The sequence below is a fragment of the Cricetulus griseus genome, assembly GCF_003668045.3.
Source record: "Cricetulus griseus strain 17A/GY chromosome 1 unlocalized genomic scaffold, alternate assembly CriGri-PICRH-1.0 chr1_0, whole genome shotgun sequence".
Lineage (NCBI taxonomy): Eukaryota > Metazoa > Chordata > Mammalia > Rodentia > Cricetidae > Cricetulus > Cricetulus griseus.
Window position 1 is genome coordinate 71,677,750 of NW_023276806.1, and position 26,872 is coordinate 71,704,621.

The 26,872-nt window shown below is 39.6% G+C and overlaps 1 pseudogene; it reads left to right on the forward strand.

The window, feature by feature from the left end:
- The first annotated feature begins 20,292 nt into the window (after positions 1 to 20,292).
- On the forward strand, positions 20,293 to 21,110 carry LOC118239517 (annotated as a pseudogene).
- The last annotated feature ends 5,762 nt before the right edge of the window (positions 21,111 to 26,872 follow it).

Genomic DNA, 26,872 nt, shown 5'->3' on the forward strand with positions numbered 1-26,872 from the left:
TTCAGTCAGGGCCTGGGATTTGGTAGTTTCTAAGAATTATTAGATTCTTCAGAGTTGAGTCCTATGTTTGCCTTTCTGCTGGCTAGGCTTATCTGAGTCTATGAGAGAAAGTAGAAATAAAGATGTATAAAACTGAAAGTAAAGTAAGAAATTATTATTTGAGAACTTGGGGACAGAGGAGACTTGTGAATCTGGTAAGTTCCAGGGAGTTCTTAAGACTTATGACTTCTTTACTTCCACAGTTTTACCAGCCCGGCTTTTATGGTGGGATGTTTCAACTTGGAGGAAATTGACACAACATTTGCAAAGATGCCCATATGAGAGAATTTCTGACCAAATTTCTACCTATTATTGGAGGCTTTCCTGCTCATCTCCATGCCGTGTTACTTACTCTGATAAAATCCACTCTGGTGGGAGCCATGTGACTTCTTTGGGGACCAATGCCTGAGAATACCATGAGTGGTAGTGTGGGTTCTACATGCTCTCCTGGCTTTCACTATGCTAGCCATACTGCTGGCCTGCATGAGTCACAGTAGGTCATGAAGTTAATATTACATACTTGCATAACTGTTCTGGAAACAATGATTTTAACCATAAAAGCTTTAAAGAAATGCAATTAAATAGATGGTATCAAGAGTTAATGGGAACATTCAAGGAACCAGGATGAAGCAGAATCACAGAAATCCACTGTTCTCTCATTTCTCATAACTGTGCCAATATGTTAAGAAGTTAAAGGAGATAGACATAAAGACAAAGGCCAAGTGTTGTTTTTATGTGCTACACAGTGCCCGAGTCTGCCACTGTCTTGCTGCTGAGGCCAAGGCCTGGGGAGAGTTTGTGTCCCACCATTGCCCCTCAGCCACCTCCACATTGGGAGCCAAATGTTTTTTGTTTGTTTTTATCTAAGTCTATCTTTTTTATTTTACTATTAAAGACTCAGGAGCAAGATACTGGGATGAAAACCTGCTAAGAGAGGCAGAGAAAGCAACCATTTGCTCTTCCTCCACTGCCACCATCCCAAAAAAAGGGCTTTCTCCTATGTTGTCTGAAACAAAATATCCTCCAACTAAATCTCCTTCCCTTCTATTTCCCGAGTGTCTCTCTCTCCAATCTCTTGACTTCTCCTCACTCTCTGTGGTTACTAACAGACAACTGGTTGCTTGCTCTGACTTTTGACCTACAGAATGTTGTTTTTATTTTACCTTTTTTAAAATAGGCAGAAAGCTCTTAGGTTACATGTGCATATGAGGGCTGAGTCACACCACAACTTGAAAACAGGGTTTTCCAGTAAATAACACAGTCTTGGGGTTCATGGTGTGATAAAATATCTTGCAACAGACAAGCGATGTTAACTATTATGAATAAGTTTCCAGGTTATGTTCCTTATAGGATAAATGGAAAAATCTGGTATGCCCCAGAGGGGATAAAGCATGGCAAAACTTAGAGTAGGTTGATTCAGCTCTGGTGAGTTGATAATGAGAACCCTAGCCCTACCAGATGATATAGATATAAATATTAACTGCAAGAGACAAAATTGATTCTCACCCTGCATGATGCTACCAACTGGGAACATTGTTGTACCTGTTGGTGTGCCTAGTTAGAGAAGTTCCTTTGTAGCTTGCAAAACTGCTCATGCTTCTTATGATAGAGATATAGATCAAAAGGGTAATGGCGACCCATGGGAGAGTTGGAAGGCAGGGGACAGAGCCAGGGAACAAACTGGTAATTATTGTAACTGTTTTTAGAAACTTAGAAAGTAAAAACTGATTGTAAAATTGTTCATGCAAATCATTAGAAACAGTATAAATAAATATGGCTCAGCCTATTTGGGGCCACTTGCTAGGATGACACCAGTTGCACTTGGATGACGATGGTCACAATGGAATATCATCATCTTGTAGCTGACTCCACACATCAGTCCCAGATCCTTGAATAATTCCAAGTCCTTGAACCCATCTGGAGCAAGGCTTCCAGAATCAAAGAAGGAGGTTATTAAACAAGGTAGATGATGTAGGAAAATAGAACACAAAATATGAGCTGAAATATTAATTGAAGAGGGATTTTTTTCTAACTCATTTCTTATGAAATGTCACAATTCCCTGTTTTCAATTTGTGCATTTCCAGTGATTATGCACATCTTAAGAAGAAACATATAATGGCTATTTCCTTCTGCATTTTCTGCTTGCTCATCTCCTCTCTGTGACAGGCTTTTAGATGAGAGATGAGAACTGTGTGGGTTCTCAGCTTGGTCCACTTGGTGCCAGGATGCAAAAGGCACCAAGAAGAACAGCCTAGGTACAATCACATCATCTTTGTTCTTTCTGTTTTTCTCAGCTATGACATGTTTGGTCCTATTATTTTACAAATTTTACCAATTTTATTATTTGATAAAAATTACATATTTTCTTACACTTTCTCTACTTTTTCAATGCTTAATATTTCAGGATAGTAAAGCACCTGGGCTTCCTTTCCTGCCCAACACTCATCTCTATTCTAGTCTGCCCTTTGAGTTCAGGATCTGTTCCCCTGTGATCCTCTCTACTATCTTGTAGAGTTCAGGGATTGCACCCATGTGAATCGCTACACTGTCCTGATGTACCCATCAGCTGTCAGTCCCAAGGGGCACTTGGCCATAGAAGGGCCAATAATGTCTTCTGCAACCTCTTTAACCAGAGAGTCTCCATCACCTTGAAGAAGCTGGAGAGACTTTCATTTTAACAGATGTCATCAACTGTGTTCTGCCTGCTCATATATTCCCTCTGAGTGGTCAGTCCTGTTTTTGACAATCCATCAAATCCCCCTTCGCTCTCCTTCCAGCACTGGCCACTGTGCTGTAATTAATATCTTGGCCATATTCAAACAGCAGTCTCACATCTTCATCTATGAGAGATTAGTTTGGGATGAATTGCGACGGGCAGAGAAATGAACAACCTACTGTTTCTTCCTTCTTAAATTTGTCACTGGTGTGTGGAGGAAGAGGGACGTTTCTTCTTATGTCAATTAATGTTTTGGATTGACTTTCCTTGTCTTTGTTGATCTTACATAAGACCTGTTTGGTTGCTCTTCTCATCCTGTTGACAGTTGCCCCTGAGTAGAGTTGTGGTTTCCAGATCAAGTGAATGAGTAGAAGTCTCAGTAGCCTTTTCTGGTGAGGTATTCAGTCCCCACACTCTTCCCACAGACTCAGTGTGTCCTGAAAGGTCCAAGTCCCCTTTCCCAACCTGTGGCCTCATACCCCAACTTTTTAGTGTTCGAAGCACCTTAAGCCAAGCTATATTAGTCTCACCAAACATTTTTCTGAGTGAGTCTCCTCCATTCCTTCCTTCCATAAGTAGGGTGGTGTCCTCTGAGTAGCAGAATCAACAGAATACACCCAGTCGGGTACTGCAAGACTGGGGGATCTGAGCAGTTGTGGATAGTCAGACAACATTGTCAGGCTGAAGAAATCAGAGTCTGATTGATGTCAAGGTAAGATGTCAGCAGCAGTTGGCAGATATACCTACTCAGGAAGGAGAAGCAAAGGCAAGCACATAGTGCTGCCCTGCCCTCAAACATCCTTCTGAGCCAGAGGTTGAAAGATGGTGCCAAGTTTGTTTGTTTCTGTTGTAGTTTGAGTGTCAAGTGTTCATTATAGGTTCATAAGTTTGAATACTTGGTCACCATGGTGACACTGTTTGGAAGGTTGTGACATCTTTGGGAGACAGGCTTGCTGGAGTAAATGAATCACTATGGGTAAGTGTTTTTATAGATGAGCTCCACTTCCTTTCCACGCTCTGCTTCCTGTCTGCAGCTATGATGTGGCTGCTGCCTCATGCTTTTCCACCATCTCAAGCTGTACCCCTTGTTAAGCTGTAAGCCCAAACAAACCCTCCTCCATTGAGCTGCTTCCTATCAGACATGTAGTCCCAGCAATGAGAAAAGTAACAAATGCTTTTATTAGCTAATCCTCCCTAGAATTGTCTTCACAGACACCCAGATGTGTGTTTCTTGGTTGATTAAAGATCCAGCCTATTTGATAAGACCAACTATCACAAGTCCACGCCTTGTCAACTCAAAAATTAACTGCATGCTTGCTTCATGCTTAATTTACAAATAACTGCATTATGGAGAATTTGTCCAGTATCCCTTGGTTAAAAATCACTCTGTTGAACCTGTGACTCCATTCTCAGCCTGTTGACTCAGTGGCACCAGGAGAGGTCTTATCTTCTAGTTAAATGGAGTGTTCATGCCTCCTGGAAGCAGCACAGCCTGCTCTGGAAAGCAGATGTCTTTCCTGGTAGAGAATAAGGTAACAAGCACAGGAAGCAGAAGTTGGCTAGGATCACTAGGGGTGATTGATGGTGAATGGTACCACTCTCTTTTCCACACTTTGCTTCCTGGACCCAGCACTCTTAGTTGTGTCAGAGATAGTACGTGGGAGACTGGCTTAGAGCATACAGCCTGTTGAAGAACTTTGCCCAATCCTGCCAGCTGTTGCCATCTACTTAACACTGTAATGACATCTTAACAAGACCTTTCTGCTGTTCTATCAACATATATCCTTCAAAGGGTTGGGAACCTGGTAAGACTGGTGAATTCTGTGACCACAACCCCATTGCTAACTTCTTCAGCAGGACATGAGTTCCTTGCTCGGAAACAATGCTGTGTAAAATGCCACAGTGGATAAGGTATTTTGTGAGCCCTTGAAGGGTACTTTTGGCAAGTACTTTAGGTGCATGTCACAGAAATGCATACTCAGAACAAATTCCTATTCCAACTAGGGAAGAGCACCATCTTTTTCATGATAGAAGTGGTCCATGGCAGGTCTACCTGGCAAGACATTGCTGGCTGGTTACCTTGAGGGAATGATGCTATATTTGGGGTTCAAGGTTGTGCTTAGCAACAGTTATGTCTAGACTATTCTTGGTGAGTAGTCATATTTCTGAGCCCATAAACAACCTTCATTTCTAATTCTAGCGTCACTTTATTAATAGGCTCTTTGGGAAATGAAAGAGATGTTATAGATGAGAAATTGTCCCCTATCCTTAGAATGGATCACTCTCTCTCCTGGGTTATTGAATTCCTTCTTTCCTGAGGTCAATTCTTGGTGAATGTTTACTTGTGATCCAAATATTTTCACAGTTTTTGCTCAGCTGGAGAAGTCTATCTATCTCTTGGACGTTTCTCACCTATTATCAAATCTCTCTCTTTCCAACTCCCTGTCCATTGAGCTAAACTACTGGCTATAGTCTTTGAGAGAGTAGACAATGGCACTAGTTATTTTTACTTCCAAGTGAAGTGTATAACCATACATACTGCTCAAAGTTCTTCCCATTGCAAAGATTTCCTTCACCGATACCCTTCAGGGATAGCTCATAAAAGGGCTGTAAAGCTGATGTTCAATTTTTAAATTTTTTTCTTTTGTGGGGAGCACCTGTATAGTAAGCAGATGCGATGCGTCTATAGTTTAGATTCTTGTTTTATTTTCTTACTGAATCCATCATAGAGCATGCCTCATGAGGACTTAGGTGTATCCTAGGAGATAGAAAGCTTTGTATCAGCATTAGGAAATAGAGGGATTTGAGCCACTTCTTCATGTAACCACTTGGGCATTCCTGATCTGCCTGGGCTCAGTAATGTACATAACACTCCCATTTGATGATGAATTGCTGCTATGTGAAACTTCATAGCTTGGTGGGTGAGATGACACCCGGGTCATGGTGGGTAATTCATGGAGCATGGTAACTGACTAGCCCATTGTCAAGAATTCACTTTCTACAGATGCACTGTCAGATGAAACTTTGTCTTCAAAGGGAGAATAGTTGTCTGAGAATGATGGTAGGGCGGCTTTGCTCTAAAATTCCAAAGGAATTCACTCTTAATACTTTAGATTTTTTTTTAAATTTAATATGAAGCCATACTATCTGTGGCTGTGCTTTATAGTTTGCTATATTCATTTGTGTTAGCATTTTCCCTTTGGGAGACATGGCACAATTTGAATAATAACTCCTCAAAATTTATTACTGTGTCAACAAGTCCTTTCTAATTGTTTCCCAGGCATTCATCTTTCCCCAGCAGGGGAAAGTGCACAGCAAGGGCAGGCACTGCATGGCTCTTTTTTCTGTCCCAGAGCCTGCAGCCATTCCTAGCCTGTAACAAGCACATCCCGCTGTTGAATGGATGGATGAATCAAGAGGATGCTTCATCTTGTTGGGTGAGTCTCAAACTGGGTGCCTTAAGTGTTACACACAGGCAATTCACCTGTGTCCTTGGTGTGTGTGAGGATGATCATCAATCCCTTCCCACTGTATGGACAAAGTTTATTCAGGTTGAGGTTGTTGACTCTAAAGGGCCCTCCATGGACCTGTGACGAGAGTGTACACTGACCATTCATTATGTAACTTTGTTAACATGACTTAATATTTCTGGGATATGTATTTTTAAATTTGAAAACAAAAAAAAATCTACTTCAGTGTCTTGCTGTAAAGATTCATGACAGGCATAGTAACTGGGTGAAGCTAATAGCTGATATCTGTTGCAGAGTAGTCTGACCAAAATATGACTAAGTCTTCTTCATCTTGTTATCAATGAGTAAATTTCAAGGCCTACAAAAAATTCTTTGTAGAAGGACAAAACTCAAAGTAGCAATGTGTTTTAGACTTATAGTTTCAAAAGGAATGAGAGAGACTGAGAGACGGAGAAATGGAGAGAAAAGGGTTGGAGCCTGAATCAACTTGTGGATATGAAGAACTCCAGGAACTCATTGCTGCCTTCTGTGGCTGCCTCACTGTCTGAGGATCTAAGAGCTCGGGTCCATTTCAGTCCTACTCTATGCTTACTTCCAGCACTCCTTGCAAAAGCTTTGGTTGTCAGGCCTATTTCCTCTCCAAATCTGTGATCTGTATCCATGCTAGTGGTTTGCTGAAGCCTGCAGATCAGCAGGGCATGTCTGTGGATGTGCCCTCACTGTGACACCTGTCTGGTGCCTGTGTTTCCTTTAGCTGCTTGAGCCACATCCACTCCTCCTTGCTCTAGATTCCTGTGGTGTTTTCCTGGCTTCCCCTGTTCTAGTTTACTTTCTGTTACTGTGTTAAAGCATTCTGAACAAAAGCGACCTGGGGAAGAGAAGGTTTATTCAGCTAATACTTCTAAGTAGCAATCCATCGCCGAGAGAAGTCAAAACAAGAACTCAAATCAGGAACCTGGAGAAGAAACATGGAGGAATACTGCTTACTGGCTTGCTCACAAGCTCAATTTTTTTTTTTTTTTTTTTTTTTTTTTTTTATGTAGCCCCGGACAACCTGCCTAGGGATAGTGCTGCTCACAGTGGGCTGGACCCTCCTATATCAATCATCAGTGAAGCTAACCACTCACAGATATGGCCACAGGCCTGTTTGACCTGAGGCATCTCTCCATAAAGACTCACTCAGGGGACTCTAGGGTAGGTCAAGCTGAAACCTGAAGTTAATTAATATACCCCCACCTTCATACATACACGCTGAGGATTGAACCCAGGTGTTACAGGATTACCTACTCAGTTCTGCAGCTGCCTTACCCCAAATGAACACACAGTCACTATATTAATTATGAAAATGTTGGCCGGTGGCTTGGGCTTCTTATTGGCTAGCTTTGTCTTAATTATTAACCCATAACTACTAATCTGTGTATTTCTACATGGTTTTATCTTACTGGAAAATACCTTATCACGTCCTCTCTTCCAGGGCTCACAGGACTCCTGTCTGCCTATACTTCCCAGAATTCTCCTCCTTTGGTAGCCCCACCTATCTGTCCTGCCTGGCCACTAGCTACACAGTGCTTTATTCATTAACCAATAAGAGAAAGATATGTACAGAAAAGCAGCCCCCCATCATCTCCTCTTTTCTGCCAGTAGCCAATGATGCATTAAGATAGGCAGGACTAGGAGAGGAGGAGAAGTCTGGGAAAGGTAGGCAGGATAGTCCACCAGAGTCAGTTGTGATGCAGCAGGCAAAGTAGTTGCAGGTCCGGCATTCTCCGGTAAGATAAGACCATATGGAAATACTTAGATTAATAGAAACGGGTTATAATTAAGACAGAGTTAGCCAATAAGAAGCCCAAACCACTGGCCAACAGTTTCATAATTACTATAGTGTCTGTGTGTTTATTTGGGGCTCAAGGGCCATATAACCTACCGGGCCAGAAAGCTCACATTACACTCAGGGGCTTATACATATTAAGCAGGCACTGAACTATAATGTGAACCTTCAATTTTGGTTTGAGGCTGGTCTTGAACTTACTCTGAAGCTCAGGTACCCTGATTCTAACATTAGCTATTTGTTCTGAGTTATTCTCCATGTATCAGAAACAGACATCTTGGTTCTGAGAGGAGAAAACTTGGGGGGGGGGGCGGTACAAAGACCATGCTGGGCATTTAGCATAGAGCTTGGCACATGGTGGGACCTTACTTGCTGCATATCTGAACTGGTCACTCAGTATGCATTGGGAATTCTCCTCACATGGTATCATGAACCTTTAGGGGTGCTCAGCAGGTGTTCACTGCTCTCAAGAGCACAGAGACCCCATTGTGGTTGGTCCATTTGCACCAGCTGGCTGGGACAAAGCCACTTTTTGTAAGCTCTCAGATAAATAATACTCCATTTTCCTTGACAAAGGAGTTGGATGGCTCTGTGATTCATCCATCAGAATTAGAAATGCCTTATTTGGGCAAGTAGATGGATTATACTGTTACCAAAGAGACCCGGGGCCTTCATTGGGAGCCATCCTCCCTACCCCAACCCAAAGCATTTCTCTCCCTTCAGTCATCATGGAGTGAAAACAACAGTTTGGAAGAGTCTGTTTTATTACTACCCCCCATGGTGTTGCTGATGACGCTACCACTACCACCTATAGTTTGAGAGATGACGATGGAAACTAAAACGGCAGCTCCTTAGGACAGAATCTGTTTACACAAAAAAGGCAATGGCAAGATTTGATGGTGTGAGACACATTTTGCCTTAGTGGCCATAAATAGGAGAGCACCCTGGCTTGGAGGCAGCCATCCAAATCGGCCACAGCATCCCCTTGGTGGGAAACATTCCCTTTCGTCTGGAGGCCGATGGCCACCCTTTTGCAATTGTCCTGCAGTGCCAGATTCTCCCCTCTGACCAGTTTCTCTAGTTTCTGGTTTAGATTTAGTAGTTTGGGGTTGAATTTCAATACAAGCTCTGGAAATACAGCAGTTTCAGGGTACAAACTTTATAGTAGATGTCCACGATGCTGGATTGAGAATGAGAAATAGGTGGTCTCTGGGCTCTATGGGAGAGGAAGTTATAGCTCTTGGAGAGGGGGAGCTGATGTCCTATTAAAACACATTTGTGCTTCATGTTGTCTTAACCACTAATTTTTCTTATGGAGATCCTTAGAAACCATTAGTAACTAACTATCTTTTACCCCACAGAATAGGTGCCCTGGCATAGATTTAGTACCCCCACATGAATACAAAGTAATTTGAGCATCTTATTTTAAAACATCTGTATATTCATGTGGCAAAATTCTAACTGTGTAAGCAAAGCATACAGATTTCCCAGTGTCCCTCAGCACACTGACTTGCAGAGCTGGTTGAGGTGAACGCTAACCAACCTCTAGGTATCTTTTATGGAAAATGATAGAGTAGTATTTAGCCTCTAAACCTTTTTAAGTTGCCAGGGGCCATGGACATGGACAACACTGATCCTGTCCTCAGGAATCACACAGTCTTGCTGAGGGCACAGAGGGTGGCCTCAATACATCAAGGAGGTATTTGAACCCAACTGAGTCACAAAGCAGCCCTGGGACTGGTGTACCATGGCTAAGCTCTTTTTGCCTTTGGACTTTACAGCAGAGAGCTATGCTCATTTACTATCCTCTTCTGTTGTAAGTAGACAAGGGCCAGCTGATGCTGCAGAATGCAGTTCAATATGGGGGGAATGAGAGGAAGGTGAGAGGGCGCATTGCTGTTTCCCGGGTTAGAAGAGAAATATTCACTGATATCTTGGAGGCAGCTGGCCAGGCTACTTGTGAACTATTGCTGAAGATATGAAGCCTTCAGATTTGAAATATACTTGTGGGTTTCTGGAGTCTTTCTAGAAAGCATCCCTCTTCCTTTGGCAAGAGTGTTCTTCCCATCATGTTGGTGTCGCTCCTTTCTTTTAAAGCCCAACTAACATATTTTTTCCTTGCTCCTAGTGGTAATGGCTGAACTTTGATTATGGATTATTCTCAGAGCCTTTATTCTTAGCAAGTTTGTAAGCAACATTTTCCACCCATCTTAAAGAGCAAAGAAGTTTCCAGTCTTCACATCTGAGGAGCTACAGCTTTAGAGAGCAAGAGTTATTTCACCCACACCCATCTCCTCAAGGCTTCTCCTAGGGACCAACTGTAACAGAATGAAAGCATCACACTCACTTGGTTCAGTTTTTCCCTCCATCTTCTTTCTTCCTTTTGTTTAATCAGGTGACAGGGCCAACATCCTCTGTGTGTGGAAGAGGAATACTTATTGTAAACACTTGTACACACTTGGTGGCATATATCCTCAGGCACAGGAAAAAAAAAGTTAATGACTTTTGTTAGTCTGTAGGTGTACCCAAGCATCTTTTTAAAGCTTCACTTCTAGGATGTTCCAGCTTCACTCAAGGGGGTCCTGTCCTCTCATTCTGCATGGAGTGAAGACTGATGCTTTGTGTGTATCTCTCCAGAGTGGAGCTTGGAACCATGGAAAAGTGGGAAACCTGCTTGATCATAGACAGACTTAGAGGAACTCACTCTGTGCTCCAAGGCAACTGAAGGAATAGAACTCTATAAAAGCTTTTCATCTTTCTTATCAGCTCTCAGCAGATTAACAGCCATCAAAGAGCCACTAGTGTGGCTTTCCAAAAGAGTTATTATTGGGCTACAGGTTGATTACCCAAGTATGGGGCTGCCCTCTGGCCTCGAGAGTCATCTGCATTTCAAATACTCAGGAATGAACTTGGGAACTTTCTTTGGTCTTGAAATCTCCCAATGTTTCCATATTTTATGGGACATTTGTATACTCTATTTTATTTCCTGACCTAGTTAACCCACTCTGCTGTAACTTAAGGGCTTTCTCTTAATGACTGATGAAGACAATTTTAGTGGAGCCTTCATATGCTCCTTGTAAATTTCCTATTCACACATTTTATTTGTATATTATGTGACTTTTTAAATTGATGTGTGTGGTTCTCAATGGACAGTAAACACTTTGAGGGGATGGTAATGACTACCTTAGTTCAACAAATTCACATTAGTCTTTATGTCTTCTGAATCCTATTTTATCTAAATAGTTGACCTCAGCTTGAATCTATCTGCTGTCCCATAAGGAAAAATTCATGCATATGATGATGCATAACGCTGAGTTAAATAAATTGTTGTTCAGCCAAATGGATCTCTGAAAATTTTAAACTCAAGTATGCTCACACAAACTGTGTTCCTGTGGATTTGAATACTTTGTTGGTCTGATTTCCTGTAATCTGTTCACTGAGTTTCATATGCTCATAGTGATCTCATTTAATGTAGTCACGTGTGCCTGGCTCATCCCGTGGTGAATGAAATAGTTCTCTATTCCATTCTGGATTTTCTGTCTCATTTCACTGTCCTGAAAGCACCAGACTGTTTGGAGTGCAGCAGGGTGTAAATGTGCCTGTGGATCCATAAACTTCACAGCTATGACAGAATGTTATTCAGACCATATACATCACTGTCAGCATTTTGGCCAACAGTCTATCTGTGAAATGCTATCTTTTCCAGCATTAAAGATCCAATTAGAGAATGAAATGGTTAGCTTCCCCTGAAGGCTAGAGGCAAGAGAAAGTAATAAAGAACCTTCAGACTACAGAATTCTGTTACATTTTGGGCAAGTACAAAACCTATCAATTCTTATGTGCTTCTTCATGATTAATTATCTTTCTGGGGATGGTTTACCTAGTCATGCCATTTTCAAGACATGACACTTCAGCTGCCTGTGTAATGAGGGAGAAAAACACTTTGTGTTTCATGCTTGCCTGACTGCTTTTTTTGTGGAATATAAATACATGCTTGTCTACTTTCTTGGAGTTAAAGGGCCTTCTATTTCAGAAGATTATTGACCTCATTCATGGCATTGATGCTAATGACGGGTTGATTATCAAGTCACGGAATCATACTTGGGTCAACGGAACCATCTATATCCGATGGACCTTGGCAGGCCTGAGTATTAGACACAGGCAAGCTTGCACAGCCCTAATGATTACTCATAAACATCTTCTGAGAAGCATTTATTAAATTTGCTTTTATGTGGTTCAAAGCAGCTTGAAATTTTGACCTTTCGTTGTTATCTTGGTTTTATTATTCTCGGAGTCCCTCTCCGTGTAAGGAATTCTCAATGCAGAGATAGAGCCCTAGGCTAATGATATGCACCATACGGAAGGAACTTAACCCACAAAACTCTTGGGAGTGGTCTTTTGTTTACCTGACCTCTTCCTACAATTATGCAATGATGTTTCCTAGTTCTCCTTTGAATTAACACAGTAATTGGACATATTCACAGGGACTCCTCTGAGAGTCTGATACAGGAATGCAATGTATAATGATCAAATCTAAGTAATTTAAATTTTTCCTTTCCTTAAAAATTTATCATTTTCTTATGCTAGACATGAACTGTTCTCTTTTATTTCTAAAAAGAGATACATAATGAATTGTTATGAAGTATATTCACCATAAAATGTTGAGGAATAATAGAATTTATCTCTCTTACATAACTATTCTGTACATAGGCCAGGAATGAAATATATGGGTCATACATAGTTTTAGTTTTTGAGAAATCTCTGCACAGAATTTCCTATTGTGGTACCCTTGTCCAACTTCCTTCTGTATTCCCCAGCCTCCAATGATCACCATTCTCTCTACTTGAAATTTGAAAACAATATTTTAACTTTCAAAGAGAATGAGACTGTTAGCCTTTGCCATTCTGTTCCTTTCTCACTGCGTTTAACATAATGTTCCCAGTTCCATCATGATTACACAATGCATGATGTTATAGTCTTTCTGAAGTCTCATGAATAATGGTTTCACAGTATGAAGCTGTGGTAAGTTCAGAAATGTTCAAAGTCCAACACAGAAAAGATGTATTAAGAGGATGCATTTTGTTCTGCCCTCCCTGGTTTGATACAAACAAAATCTATGGAAGCAAACTTTAGGTCGTGGTATTCCTGATGTTAGTCATGGGTTTGTGAAGCTACACTCAGGTTCTTAAAAAGCCCTATGAGAACCACACACTTTTTTTTTCCTTTTAGGGTAGATGAGCTAACTACAATATCGGTTATATTTGCTAAGATTAGTGAAGCTTCAGTCTGACTGATTCTTCTCATGCTACTCATGGATTTCAATTTTATCCTTTGAGCAATAAGAAGTGCAAAACCCACACAGAGAACATTGTTTTAATGGGTCCTTGGTAAGGGAATAATTGTTCAGTCCTTGACCTGCAGAATTGGCTTTGATGATGTATGCCACAGACTGTGCCTGAGACAAGCAGACTTCTTAGCAGATGGCATTAGTGGGGGTCATATGCTAAGAGTGGCATATGACACTGGACTTTGCATTCAGTACCTTCTCCATAGGAACACATACATAAGCACCCAAAAGCCATTCACATACCCAGCCCTGTAGCTCCCAAACAGCTGCTTCTCTTACCCTCTGGTGCCTCAGCTTGACATCCCCCCTTCACCTGGGATCACTCTAGCAATCTTGCCCATAACTAAGTGTTCTCAGCTCCTAAACATCACATTGTAGCTAAAAACACAATGGACCAAGTTTACCTTTGGAAAACCAATTCAAAGGATTGACCAAGTTGATCTCTGGTAAACCATGAAAAGTTTCATTTCTGGGGAGCCATTTCTCTCTCTTTTCATTTAAATTAATTGCAAAGAATCAGTTTAAGATCAGAAGTTTGAAATTTAGTAAACAGAGTAAGTCAGAACTTTGGGAATCTGGCTGTGAAGCTGAAGTGACGGCACTTGAAAGTTGACCCTTGCTGGAAGTACCTTGAATCATTGTAACCACCATCTTCACCTTCTGAAACGCTAAATATCAGCCCAATCCTGAGCACATGCTGACAGCTTACAGTAGAGTCACTCATTTGTTTTATTTTGATTTGAATCGACCAGAAGCATTGCATAGTCTTAATGACTAATTTTTACATATTTACTTCTGAGTATTTACATAGAATAAAACATATTTGAGAGATGCAGTTGGAATGTTCTTTCCCTCCAAACCTGTTATAATCATCTTTTGGGGGACAATCACTGCCAGGAGTTAGAATACATCTTTTCCAGTCCATTGAAAAATGTTCTAAATATTCAGGGACAATATTGTTTGGATGTTTTTTAAACTACTGTGTGAACTGTATCACATTTTATTCTGTTTTACAACTTGATTTTTACGTTGTATCTTATTAGTTCATTCAGTGATCAAGTACAGGAGGTTTTCCACATCCACAAATCCAATCAACCATTGATCAAAATGTAGCTAGTCCTATGTTGGTTGCATCAATGTTCAGCATGTTCAAACCTTTTCTTTCTGTCACATTCCACAAATAATAGCCTAGAACAGCTATCTCTAAAGCATTTGCTCTGTGTTCGGTATTAATAAGTAGACTGGAGGTTATTTAAGGTAGACAGGAAGCATGTACAGGTTTTGTACAAATACTGCCCCATCTTTCACACCGGGCCAGTGCAGCCTCATAGTTTGTTATTCTAAACCCCCTGAATACCAAGTAACCACTGTATTTTGTGCCACCAGAATTCCAAGTAATTTCCATTTGTTAAATCTATCAGTAAACAAAGGAATAATAATTAGCCCACCCTCGTGTTATTCATGTATTAATTAGAGTGAGACTGATTAACAGGAAATACAGTATACACTAACTATATCAGACATAGAGATTATAGTGCAGAACATACAATAGGAAAGAAAGATAACATTGAGCAGTTCTGGGTGGGAGGTGAGTCCCAAGCATGTCCAGGGGCAGAGAAATGGCAAAGATAAGAGTGAGTGGAGCTTAGGATTTAAATGTTAGCTAAGGCAGTATGTGTTTGTGTCCCCTGGAGAAAATAGAGTGTGGGAGGTCCTTCACATGTAGACCAGTGGAAGCCTGGATAACACACCCTAATAACTCTTAATTTAGCTCCAGTTTTACTTTGTGTTGTGAGTTATAAAGATCCAATACTATTTGATCCATCAAAGGTCATGGATTTGTATTGCTAACACTAATATGTAAAAACTCATATACAATATTTCCCTCTTAAAATCATACTGACCTATTTGCTTATTTCTGTATTGTATTAATGGCAAATTATTTTACTTACTATGTGCTTAAAGTAAATGTTATCATTTATTAAGGCAAGTAGCCTGTCTTTGTTCATATGTTTTGCTTGTGTAGTCTTAGGCCACTAATGTGCTTTATAAATTTCTCAACCCTATAATAATGTTTTATAAAATGATGGAGTTTAAATTATGACTCAGTGGTATTTGTAAATTGATATGGTAAAAAGTCATCATTGTTTAATATCGAGTCTTCTCATTTATTAAAAGTGTGAATATATGTAGGTCATAAATATGCTTACATGTAAGCTTTTTATTCTTTTATTTTGCTTCTTCATATTTTTTCTCTTCTCTTAAATCTTATTATTTTAAGATTGCATTTACCTATAGAGGAACAATCCTGTTTGATTTGTTTCTGAGAATTCTCGGCAAGAACTTTGTCCTGTATGTCTATCTTCTACAAACACATAGTGGAGATGTCTTCAGCCTTATTTATTCTGGATATTTTCTTGTCCAGATGAATACCAGCTACATTTGGAAGACATTGCTGCCTATGACAGGCTGGTGTCACAATAGGGCATTAGAAACCACATAAGTTAGAGTGACAGATCATAAAAACCACATCACTTGTCACTTCCAGCACCTGTATTGAATGTGGAAAGGTCATGTTGCCTTCCATCCATCCTAGTTATGAATATTTTGCAGAACTGACATCATAAGAACATACTTTTGATTTTTCAAAGTTTTCTGAGTAAAGAAAAATGACATAAAATCAAATAGCTATGACCTGCAATGAAAGAAACAATTTTTATCAGAGGCCCTCCTTTCCATGTAATTTTAGAGAAAAAGTAACATTTGGAATTGATTTATACAACAAAAGCCAGTCCTTATCTATATTTTTGATGTGCTAATAAAATCCTCAGATGAAATGATGTCATGTGGAACAGCTGGGACAAAATTTGCTGGTAGCTTTTGCAAAGAGAAGAGAAATTTTTCTTTTTCTGTTTGTTGTATCACCATAAAATTTAAACCTATAGTGATTAGGGCAGATCTTCAGGGACATGTGATAAATGAATTATCAGATACCATGGACATCCTCTAATAGTATTTTATTGCTATCTCCCTTGAAGGCAGGAAGTTGAGATCTTGAAATCTGACTGTGGAAACAGGCTGTCTTAATTATTTTGAGTTGCACTTCCATAAAGCTGTGTTACTTTGTCTGTCTAAAAAAAACTGATTGGTCTATTAAAGAGCTGAATGACCAATAATTAGGCAGCAGAGAGGGATAGGTAGTGCTGCCAGGCAAAAAGAATAAATAGGAGGAGAAATCTAAATTCATAATTAGAGAGAAGAGTATGAGCTAGAAAAGGAGGAGGCAGAGGATACCAGGAGCCAGCTACCCTGCCATGGAATAAGAAGGGGGAAATAACATATAGAATAAAGAAAAGTAAAAAGCCCAGAGGCAAAACATAGAAGAGAAATAAGTTAATTTAAGTTAGAAAAGTTGGCTACAAACAAGCCAACTACGGCCTTGCATTCATAAGTAAAGGCAAGTATTTATTTTGGAGCTAGGTGATGGGCTCCCAAAGAGAAAAAACAAACAAACAAAAAAGAAAATAAAACAAATGGACTACTGTCTATTATATATATAAAAGAAAGGAACACTAACAAACCCAGTCAACAATGACAGGAATATCTTGACTCCAAAGCGAGGTAAAGACACAACAGAAACAAATTCCTTAGATGAAATAGATGCAAAACTCTCAACAAAACCCTTTCAAACTAATTTCAAGAACATATTGAGAAGGCTATATACCATGGCAAAGTGGGCTTTATTCCTGGGATGCAATTGTTAGTATTCAGGCATCAGTACTAACCTGCCCTTGGGGTTCCGACATGATACACTCTCAGCTGCAGCCACTAAGAGCACCACCTGTGTATAATCACTATGTTCCCCTTTTAAAAGGGCCCTGCCCACCTCCCATCCTGCCTTTTTCTGTTTCTTTCTCTCCCTCTCTTTGTTCTGCTCTCTTTCCCTCTGTTCTGCTCTCTTTCTCTCCCTCTCTCTTTCCTCCCTATCATTCTCCTCTTGCTCCTGTCTCCAGAGGCTGGTTTCCCCCCTCCATTTTCCCCTTTTAATGATCCTTTTCCCTAATAAAAACCCCGTCTGCTTGAACCCTGTCTCATGGCATCTTTCTTTTGAGTGCTACTTTTCTTAAATTGCAACAGCAATACTGGTTCAACATATGAAAATCAATAAGTATTAAGCATCAACATAATAGACATAAAGATTATAACCACAAGACAATGTGTTAGATTCAGAAGAGGCATTTGAAAAGTGCAACATGACTTCACAATAAAAATCTTGAATGTATTAAGAATAGACACAATGTATCTCAGTATAATATATGATAAGCATATGATAAGCTCATATTGAACATTATACTAAATGGAGAAAAACGGAGAGCATTTTCTTAAAAGTCTGTAATAAGACAATGGTGTTCATTTCCTCTCTTATCCAGAATGGTTCTTAAAGCCATAGCTAGAGAAATACAAAAGAAGGCTGTAAATGGGACACAAATAAGGGAGGATGAAGTCATTATCAGTATTTACACATTACATGTTTCTGTATTTTAAAATACTGAACACATTCCATCAGAATTGTTTTTAGATGTGTTCAGCACTTTCTGTAAAAGAGTAGGATACAAAAATAAACAACAGAAAACAATAGCTTTTTCTGTATATCAATAGCAGACTTGATGTGACAGAAATCAGCAAAAGTATCTGTTCACAACAGTTTAAAATACATATGACTAAATGCAACCAAGAAAGTGAAAGTCTTCTACAATGACAATTTAAGTCACTGAAAAAGAAACAAATAGAGAAGGCACTAGATGATGGAAAGAAATTCCATGTTCCTTGATTGGCAGAACTGATAGCATGAAAATGAGTATAGTGCCAAAGTAATCTACAGGTGCATTGCAATCACCATCTTAATTCCAATTTCATTTTTCAAGAACTAGAAAAAAAATCCTAAAATTAGTATGGAAACACAAATGACCACAGATAACCAAACCAATCTTAATCAGAAGGGTGTCAGTAATATTACAATATATGTGATCTGAAATTACCTACATAGCCTCAATGACAAAGACAGCATAGACTGGCACAAAAAAAAACAAACAACAAAATCAGACAACTAGACCAAAGGAATATAAAGGAGGATCCAAAAATAAATCTACATAAATACTACCGATTAGGTTTGGACAAAGTTGTAAAACAAAGAAACAAAAAACTTCAGACAAAGGATTCTCTCCAATAAATGTTGCTGGCAAAACTGGATAACCATAAATAGAAGAATTAAATTAGGTTTACATCTTGCACAAAATATTTTAATGGGTTAAAAACCTGAATTTAAAACCATAAATGCTAAAAATGCTATCGAGGGTACCCAAGACAGACAGGAGCAAGGCCTTCCCATAATGGACACTAACAGTTCAGGTACTAACTTTAAGAACTAACAAATGGGCCTGCATAAAATTAAAAGACCTTGACACAAGAAAATGTTCTATTAACAGAGTGAAAAGACAGCCTTACAGATTGGGTAAAATCTTTGTTAATATCTAGAATACATAAAGAATTAGAAATTTAACATGGTAAGACAAATCTTCCACCCAATAACCAGGCCAATGAACTATGCAGATATCTCTCAAATGAAGAAAGGCACAAAAGTGGCCAATACATATTTTTAATGTATTCAAGGTCTTTAGTCCTTAGGCAAAAGCAAATTCATGCTGCTTTGAAATGGCACCTCACTCTCATCATATCCATTTGTAAGGGGTATTAAGAAGAAGACAAACTACAAGTCTACAAGTGTTGGTGAGGATGTAGAAAAGAGGATGCCTCATCCACTGCCAGCAGGAGTGTAAACTGGGGCAGTCACTGTGGAAATCCATATGGAAGTTTCTAAGAAATCCCAAAGTAGAATTACATCACTCAGACATGCTAATCCCCATCACAAACCTAAACTTCCTTGAACTCTATCACAGAGATAAACATGTTTGTTGTCATACTGGGTACAAGAGCAAGGAAGCAAAACTACATCATATACTCATTAACAAATAATTGAAAATGAAAATATGATATGTAAACAAAATGAAATTTTATTCAGTTATAAAAATAATAGAATCATGAAATTTGCAAAAATTGATGGATTTGGAAATACCATTACATTAAATGAGATAACAAAGCTTTATAAAGACATATGCTACATGTTCTCTCTCATATGAGGAATGTATATGTACACACACGTGCACACATGCATGCATATACACACACACACACACACACACACACACACACACACACACATTAAAATGGGGACCACCAGAGAATAAAAAGTCTCAACATTTAGACACACACTGAGATAAAAATTCCCACTCAAGTCTGAATTCTAAGTGTTATGTTACATCATCTATTTGGATTTTCCTTTGATAGCTAGTTCATATTGTTTCAATATGGATCATTTATCTTTTCAATTAGGAAGAGTTACTTCTTTAGTTCATGATTTTTAGGGCATGATGTTAACAGCAAGATAATTAAATGGGAGAAGATTATGTATGAAAAGTTAAACAAAGAAGATATAAATATTGAAGAAGTTAAAATATGCAAAGTTATGCATAACTATTAGTGACTGCAAGAGTGTATTTTTCAGTGGTTTGGGTTGGAAATGGTTACCCTTGGCAGACCTTTTATTCTGAAAAATGTTACAGGGTGCCTTTCACCTGATTCTTAATCCCACAAACACCTAGCTTCTGGAGATTCTCAGAATTTTAGCTCTGGCTTCTTAAGTGTGCAGTTTTCAGACTTCGTAGAATTGGAGAACAGGCAACACTTTTTGAGCCTGGACATGTGTATCCAGGAATCAGTGGCTTGCTGAGTAATCTTAAAAAGGGCAACATTTTTCCCCCAAGAACTCACCAAATGGTGGATGATGCTGGAGCAGTGAAAGGGCCTGAAAGACTCAGGGATCCAGGTGTGGGAGGCAATGGTGGCTTCTGAGGATTGCAAAGGGGCCATGGTCCAGTCAGTAGGTGTTCATGGTCTAGGCTTCAGACTCTTGGAGGTAAGGCAAAGACAAGGAGTGGGTTCTTGTCACCAAGCTTGGACTGAAGATCAATCCCCGGAGGAGATCCACCTGTTATCCCTGCCCATCAAGGAATCTGAGAGTATTGGCTTCTTCCTGGGTACATCCCTAAAGGATGAAGTTCTGAAGATTATGCCAGTGCAGAAGCAGTTCAAAGATTTTGTCACTACTGGAGACTATAATGGTCATGTTGGTCTTGTTGTTACGTGCTAAAAAAGTAGTCACTGCCATCTAAGAGGTCATCATTTTGGGCAAGGTTTTCATTGATCCTGTGTGGAGAGGCTACTAAGGGAACAAAATTGGCAAACTCCACACTGTTCCATGCAAAGTGACAGGCCATTGTGGCTCTGTGTTGGTCTCATCCCTGCCCCCAGAGGTACTGGAATCATCTATGATCCTGTGCCAAGAAGCTGCCGGTGGTGGCTGGTATTGATGACTGCTACACATCAGCCAGGCACTGCACTACCACCCTGGGTAACTTTGTCAAGGCTACCTTTGATGCTATCTCCAAGACCCACAGCTACTCAAACCCTGACCTCTGAAAAGTGACTGTGTTCACCAGGTCCCCTTATCAAGTATTCACCAAGCATCTGTAAAAACCCATACCAGAGTTTTTGTTCAGAGGAAGCAGGCTTCAACTGTGGCCATCACCTAAGGGTTTTTATACAAGAAAAATGAAGTGAATTAAGACTCTCAAAAAGGGGGAAGGAAACAGACCATCTCCACCCCCCAACACACACACACACACACCACACACGTTGTATGCTTTCATAACATCCAGTTTTTTAGTTAAAACAAATGAGATGGTTGTTGAGAAGGCAATGTGCACCTGTGGTTGACAAGGCTACACAGCCTGACTGATTTATTTCTGCAATCAAAATTATGGGAACAAAGGAGAGGAAAAGGCTTTGTAGAGTTATAGCACCCAATTTGCATTTTCTATTAATTATTGCTGGGGGAGTAAGAGGATATGATGAATATATAGATAATTAATAATCTTTCAGGTCTTTACTTCTTTCATAATTGGCACATTATGATTGTCCTTGACCAATAAGAGTATTTAACCTAAAATCAAATCATTTGATAGACAAAGTTTTCACAAGTGTTTGAACATAAATACGTCTTTTATTTTAAATGGGAAAAGTGTGGATTCAGGAAAAGAATTATGTAAAGATGAATTCATAAGACTGACTTCAGAGGAGTCAGGATGTGACTTAAGTCACAATTATTCAAAGGAGGAAATGCTTGTGGGAAATTCATTTTTAAAGTAGATTTCAGGGAATATTAGGAATTTTTGTTAAAATGTTTTAAGAAGACATCAAGAACATGTAGCATAAGAAGACACTTTACTATTTGAGCACAAAATAGAAACAAAAAATCTTTTAATTTTGATATAATGTAACATTTATATTTCAACCTCTGTGTTTATTACTCAGACTATGGTTTTCAAAAATAAAGGCTCATAAGCTGTTTCTTTTTTTCCCTTATCTCTTTCTGTCTTTCATCTGATGTAGTTCAGGCTAGCCTTGAACTCACAGTGTAGCCTTGGATGTACTTCAACTCCTGAGTTTGCTTTCATATCCCAAGTGTTGAGATGACAGGTGTGGTCTGACATGCCTGACTTCATATGCTCCTCACCTTTTTAAGAATAAACTCATCAAACTTACTGGCAAAAATTGCCAACACATTTGTTTCTTTAACTTTATCATTTGCACAGATTGTATTCCAAGTAAAATCAGACTCAACTTCCCAAAGACTTTGAGGCAATGATATCAACAAAAATATACTCTGTAAATACAGGGTAATAAAAAAATAAATACAGTGTAACAAAATTAGATCTACTAAGAAAAAGAAATTTGAAAAACTTCTAAGTATATAAAAGTTAAGCAACACATTTGAGTGATAGGTCACAGAAAAAATCATGGAGTATGTATTTCTAATACATTTGAACAGTGTTGGAACTGTTGAAGGAGGAATTTTGAAGATGGACTGAATGAAATTTGCATTATGAGATGACCATGAACTATAAAGACAAAAGTTAGAAAGTTATGGATTAGATAACTCATGTTTTTATGTAAAGTCACCACAGGGTAGTAGACTCATGATGGCCAATACTGATTGATCAATGGAATTAAATTGAAGACCCAGGCATAAATCCATACCCCTATGAAGACATATTTTTGATAAGAAGACAGAAATACAAAATGAAAAAAAGAAAGCATCTCCAACATATGGTGCTAGTCTAACTGGATGTCTGGGTGTAAAAGAATGTAAATAGATCCATATTGATCACCCTGCACAAAACTCAAGTCCAAGAGGATCAAAGACCTCAGCATAAAACCAGATACACCGAACCTGATAGAACAGAAAGAGGGAAATAGCCTTGAACACATTGAGACAACTTCCTCAACAGAACACCAATAGTGCAGGCACTAAGAACAACAATTAATAAATGGGACCTCATGAAACAGAAAAGCTTCTAAGGCAAAGGACACTGTCAGTAGGACAAAAGGCAGCCTACAGAATGGGAAAAGATTTTCACCAACTCTATATCCAATAAAGGGCTAACATCCAAAATATATAAAGAACTCAAGAAACTAAACATCAACAAACTAAATAATCCAATTTAAAAATGAGGTAAAGATCTAAACAGATTAGTCAGTAGAGAAAGTTCAAATGGCTGAAAAAGACTTAAAGAAATGTTCAACATCTTTAGCTACCAGGTAAATGAAAATCAAAACTATTTTGAGATTCCATCTTACACTTTTAAGAAGGACTAAGATCAATAACATAAGTGACAGCTCATAGTAGAGAGGACGTGGAGCAAGGAAAACACTCCTCCAATGCTGGTGGGACTGCAAACATGTATAAAAACTATGGAAATCAATACACAGTTCCCCTGAAAACTGGGATTCAATCTACCTCAAAACCCATCTATATCACTCTTGGGCATACACCCAAAGTATGTGCCATCCTACTACAAAGACACTTGCTCAACTATGTGCATAGCAGCTTTATTCAAAATAGCCAGAAACTGGAAACAACCTAATGTCCCTCAATATAAGAATGGATGAACAGAATGTGATACATTTATACAATGAAGTATTACTTAGCTGTTAAAAAAATAATACCATGAAATTTGCAGGCAAATGGCGTTGAGTGTGGTAATCCAGACCCAGGAAGACAAATATGCTATGTACTCACTCATAAGTGGATATTAACTGCTCAGTAAATGAAAACATGCTACAATCCACAGACCCAGAGATGCCAAGCAATAAGGAAGACTCTAGGGAGAAGCATGGATCTCCTTGGGAAGGAGAAATAAAATAGTTTTATGTGTGTTTTGGGGAGGGGAGGATAGAGGCGGGTGGGAATGGGAACAGGAGGTATCAGGTACAGAGCAGGGGTGGAGGGAGAGAATATGGGGAGAGATGACTAGAATCAGGGGGCATTTGGGAGACAATAAGGAAACCTAGTGCTGTAGAAACTTTGGGGATTTTAAAAATATGACCCAGTGAGGATTCCTAGTAATGGAGGATTCAGAGCCTGAACCTGCATCTTCTGTTACCAGGCAAGGCTACCAGTGGTGGGACTGGAACACAAACCCAGTCACAAAACCCATGGCTTATAACCTGTACTTCTTGCTAGATGTGCTGGGACAATAAAGGCACAGCATTTGTGGGAGTGGCCAACCAATGGCTGATCTAGTTTGAGGCACATGTCATATTAGAAGAGGGACCCCATGCTGAAAACTTCTTGGATGACCAGGGAACCTAGAGACCTAGGATAGGGAAAAAATATCAGTTAAGTGATTCCTAATGGTATTCTGCTGTACTCATAGACTAGTCTAACCCAATCATCATCAGAGAGGCTTCCTCTGGCTGCTACTGGGAGAGGATACAAAGACCGGCAGCCAAACTTTAGGTGGAGAGAGATCCCAAATTGGAAATTATTGGTTCCTTCCCCTTGAAGCTCAGGAAACCCCACAGAAGATGGGGAGAAAGAACTGTAGGAGCCAGAAGGGTTGTGGATACTAGGAGAATATATCTCACAAAATCAACTAAGCAAGCTCACAGAGACTGAAGCAGCAATCATAGAGCCTGCATTGGTCAGTGCTAGGTAGATTATGGTTTCAAGCTTGGTTTATTAGGCTTACAGGCTGTGGTTTGGGTAGCCCAACAATGGCTGTCTCATGATGGAAGGGCTGAGAACCCAATCTGGCAGCCACTCAGTCCACAAGGCTGGATATCTTGGCAGTTTGGTTCTGGAATCCTGGAGCACTGGAGGATTCCTGGAGAGCCACTGATCTTCAGTCTACGTTGTAATGCTAAAGAAGTTGGTTCTAAGATCAGCAAATGAATGCCTCCAAAACAGAGCAGATGAACTTGTCAGCAAGAGTGAGGACCAGTGGTAAATTGAAAAAAGTTTTCTTTCCCCTTTTTCTTTTTTATTTAAATCTGAGCTGCCACCAGAAGGTGTGATAGTCAAGATTTAGGGAGGGTCTTTGGGTCTTCCTATTTCAAATAACTGTTTTAAGAAAATCCCACAGTCCAGCAGCTTGGGTTTTACTTGATTCCAGAGGTAGTCAAGATGACAGCCAAGATTAACCATCAAAATGCTCACTGTCACTAAAGGAATGCAAATCTAACCCACAATGAGCACTTCTGAGACACCATACCAAACAGCTAGTATTTGCAAGACTGTAGAAGTATTGAGATCCTCAGAGGGGCAGGAAGGTAAAATGGTGTCACCAACCTGGAAAACAACCTGGCTGCTTCTCAAGACATTAAACATAAATGTATATATGGCCCTGGGTTATATAGTCAAGAGTAAAGAAAGTGAATTTCATTTCTGTGTATCAATGTTGGTCACAACATTATCCATTAGAGAATCTAAAAGCAAAAACAACCCAAGTGCTCATCAGCTGACAAATGGATAAGCTAACTGTGGTATATTGATGCAGTGGAATATTATTCAACACCAAGTAATAAAACATATATAAATAGCGCAACATAGAAAAACCTTGAAAACCTTTTGCTAAGTGGGAGAAAAAAGACACAAAGACCACACAACATCCGTGTTTATTTATATAAATTGTTGTGAACTTGAAGAATCTGTAGATTTGAAAAAAAAAGCAACAAGTTAGTCTAGTTTAAGGGCTTCGGTCATGCAGCTTTACGAATTGGCCTGCTTTTCTGAATTCCTCAGAAAAGTGTAACTTCTCCTTTCCTTGCCTCTCTGTTCGCAGCATGTTTGCTCTAACACTGGGCTTCACCTCTTCTTTAAAGGGCCCTGATACATGGTTGCCTGCCACAACATGGTTGCCTGCTGCCTGCCACAACATGGCTGCCTGTTACAACATGGCTGCCTACATGACATGTTTGCTCTCCATGCTGGTTTAAGTTAATGGACATATGAATTAGGTGACTGCTTCATCATCATCATCATCATCATCATCTTTCTACTCTTCTGGGCAGCTGATGAGATTTACATCTTACCTGCTCTGGGGTTTTCCTTTTAGACCAGTGAATCTCAACCTGTGGGTTGCAGCCCCTTTAGGAGTTGAGTGACCCTTTTGTCAGGATGACATATCAGATATCCTGTGTATCAGATATTTACATTATGATTCATAACAGTAACCAAATACAGTTGTGAAGTAGTAATGGAAATATGTTTATGGTTGGGGGTCACCACAGCATGAGGAACTGCACTAAAGGGTCTCAGCTTTAGGAAAGTTGAGAACCTCTGTTATAGACTCTAATAAAAAATTTAAGACAAATTAGTTGTTTCTAAGGACTAGAAGGAGGAGAGCGCAGAGTGACTGATGATGGATGCCAAGTGATGAAACATTCAGAAGCTAGACAGATGCACAGTTCTCTGAGTAAATACCATTGAACTGTGGGCTTTAACAGGGTGATATGTGCATTAGTTATAGATAAATTTGTTGCTTAGTTAAAACTGTGCTCTGCTCTTGGTGATTCTCATTCACTATTGGAGTGGCCCTGGGAAGGAGGGTATGTGCTGAGAGGGCATTGCAAGCAAGCTACTAATTATGTTGTGTGTGTAAAAGACTGCTGTCAAATGCTCATGGGATGTCTGTGAAGGGGGAAGGGTGAACTGCGGCTGTGCCATGGTTATGTATTAACTTTCCTTTGGATTCTGAGACACTGAAACTTTATCGGAAGCTCTTTGGTAGAGAAAGGGAAGTGAGGTAGATAAGTAGTAGATAAGTTAGTAGGGAGTTGGGTAGGGCATAATCGTGGGAGGGACATTTTTCCATGAGAAAGAATGTCTAGGAAGCTGAGATACTGGGAGCCCATTATTAGTCTAAGCTTGACTCTGGGTGGCTCTCAACTGAGTACCATGGGAAATCATGACTTAATGACTATCAAGTGATTCATTTTATTCCCTCCCTCA